This window comes from Vulpes vulpes, chromosome 5 (assembly GCF_048418805.1).
Source record: "Vulpes vulpes isolate BD-2025 chromosome 5, VulVul3, whole genome shotgun sequence".
Classification (NCBI taxonomy): domain Eukaryota; kingdom Metazoa; phylum Chordata; class Mammalia; order Carnivora; family Canidae; genus Vulpes; species Vulpes vulpes.
In genome coordinates, this window is record NC_132784.1 from 113,926,311 (window position 1) to 113,928,684 (window position 2,374).

Consider the following 2,374-nt stretch of genomic DNA (forward strand, 5'->3'; position numbering starts at 1 on the left):
TTAAATGACTGCCTCTGCTGCTAGAGTTTGAGCTTCTTGAGGCCAGGCACGTAGAGTTTTCTTCATCGGCCTTCCCCAGAATCCAGGACATGGCTCGTGCATTGTTATTGCCCATTACACGCTATCTGATTCAACAACAGCCAAACCCACCCAGGAGGATCTTTGAATGTGCCCTTAAGACTGACAAGATCTGCAATTGTGAGGATCTCTAATTAAACTGTCTATAGTCCATCACCATCTTTAATAAGCAGTTTTGCTAGAAACTAGGATAAGTTGAAACAGCCAGGAGAGGAAATCTATTTTCCCTTGCTAGCCCACCTGGAGGCCACTCTCCCTATCCACACCGTCACTTGTTACTTGACATGTCATATAAAAACCGATTCTAACAGGGCTCCAGCTTGAGAAGTCCTCATGTTCTTAAGTTGGAAGGGATTGTAGGGGAAAAATACATGTCCTGGGTTCTGCTTTTTCTCTGTTGCCTTCACTAGAAACCAAAAAGTCACTGAAAAATCCGGGGCCCACACTATTTCCTGATCTGTTCTTCAGGCAATTCCTGTCCTCGTTTGTCTAGTTACCCACATAAACAGGCCTAATGCTTTGTTCAGGGGCTTTAAAGTTCTCAGACCCACAGCTGGATGCTCCTGCTGTTCTGCTTCCTTACGGGGCAGGTCTCTGGGAGTCCAGGGCATGTGGCTCTGCTCCTATTCCTGCTGGGAGGAGATGCCGAGAACCTCAGGGGAGCACTTCCCATCTCTCATCAGGAAAGCCTCCTGCCAGTGGCCCGGAGCAGAGCATCCTTGACCTCCTTGTTCCTCAGGGTGTACACCACCGGGTTCAACAGCGGGGTGATGACCGTGTAGGTCACCAAGATCAAGCTGGTCCTCATCCCTGGTGTTCTCCGACTTGGGCTTGAGGTAGGCGATGGAGGCGCAGCCATAGTGGACAATGACCACGGTGAGGTGGGAGGTGCAGGTGACCCCTGGGCAGAGGGGATCTTGAGGATGGTGGAGATGATGAGGACGTAGGAGATGAAGACCAGCCCCATGGGCACCAGGATCACCAGCACACTGACGATCAGAGTCAGGATCTCATTTGCTGTGGTGTCGATGCAGGAGAGCTTCATCACGGGTCGGATGTCACAGAAGAAGTGGGCCACCCTCGTGGCACAGAAGGGCAGCCTGAACACAGATGTCACTTGTGTCATTGCTGCCATCAACGCAATGCTGCAGGCTCCCTGCCCCCACCAGCTGGACACACTTTCTTGTTGATAACAACTGAATATCTCAAGGGGTTGCAGATGGCCATGTATCAGTTGTAGCCCATGGCCATGAGCAGGAAGCAGTTGTTGATGCCCAAGGTTACAAAAAAGAACATCTGGTTGGCACAGCCTGCCCGTGAGATGGCCTGGCTCATACCCATGAGGCTGGAGAGCATCTGTGGGAGAATGACAAGGGTGTAGACCATCTCGGAGGCAGACAGCGTGTTCAGGAAGAAGTATATGGGCGTGTGGAGGCAAAGGTCACGATGACGATGTTGCCACCCTGGGTGAAGGTGTAGAGCACAAGGAACACGGCGAACAGGGGTGAGCTGGTGCCCGCGGAAGCTCGAGAAGCCCTGGAAGATCAACCCAGTGCTGGAAGTGTGGTTGTCTGTCTCCAATGAGCAGCTGCTAAGCCTGAAACGTGGAAGAGCAGACGCGCATCGTGTCAGCAAGGCCGTGGAGGCACATTTCTCAAACTGATTGCATTTAGTTCTCAGCTGTAAACCTGGGGATACATTTCCCAATGCATTCAAGTTAATCTCTGGGCTTATTTAAAATACTTTTATGCTGTGACCATCTATCATGATTCCCTGTGGTCTCAGATTCTTCTTTTTTTCCTTCCTTCGTATTCCCACAACATAACTGCGTATGTTCCTGCTTCACCCTACTCTTCCTCCTTGACATCTGGACTGCCCCTCCTCTTCCTCTCTTGTTTATCTATTTATTTTTTTCTTTCTTCTCTTGTTTAAATCTTTCCCAGTTCCTTGAGGGCTGATGAAGCGTCAGCCCACCGACACCTGTTGTGGCGCGATGTGCTCTTATTTACGTGGATGACCGTCTCCCCGCCAGGGCCGCACCTCTGCCCACAAACGCTCTGCAACTGCGTTCCTCCTCCTCCATCTGTGCATCTCCCCAGCTTGGGATTATGGATGAATTAGAGAATTGAAACCAGTTTAAAGATTGACTGGGGACTTTCTTTTTTTTTTTTATTTTAAGACTATGAATCGTTACCTCGCCGATCCTTTAGGAAGTGGGAGCAAAGCTGACTCAGGAAGGTCCATCTTGTTTTCAAGGAAGAAAAGGCAGGTCTTAACTGACCACCGTCCTCTGCCC

At 50.2% G+C, this 2,374-nt stretch overlaps 1 pseudogene; it reads right to left on the minus strand.

Annotated features, from left to right (window-relative positions):
- Nucleotides 1–757: 757 nt before the first annotated feature.
- LOC112910092 (olfactory receptor 10J1-like) lies at nt 758–2,161 on the minus strand (annotated as a pseudogene).
- Between the last annotated feature and the right edge of the window lie 213 nt (nt 2,162–2,374).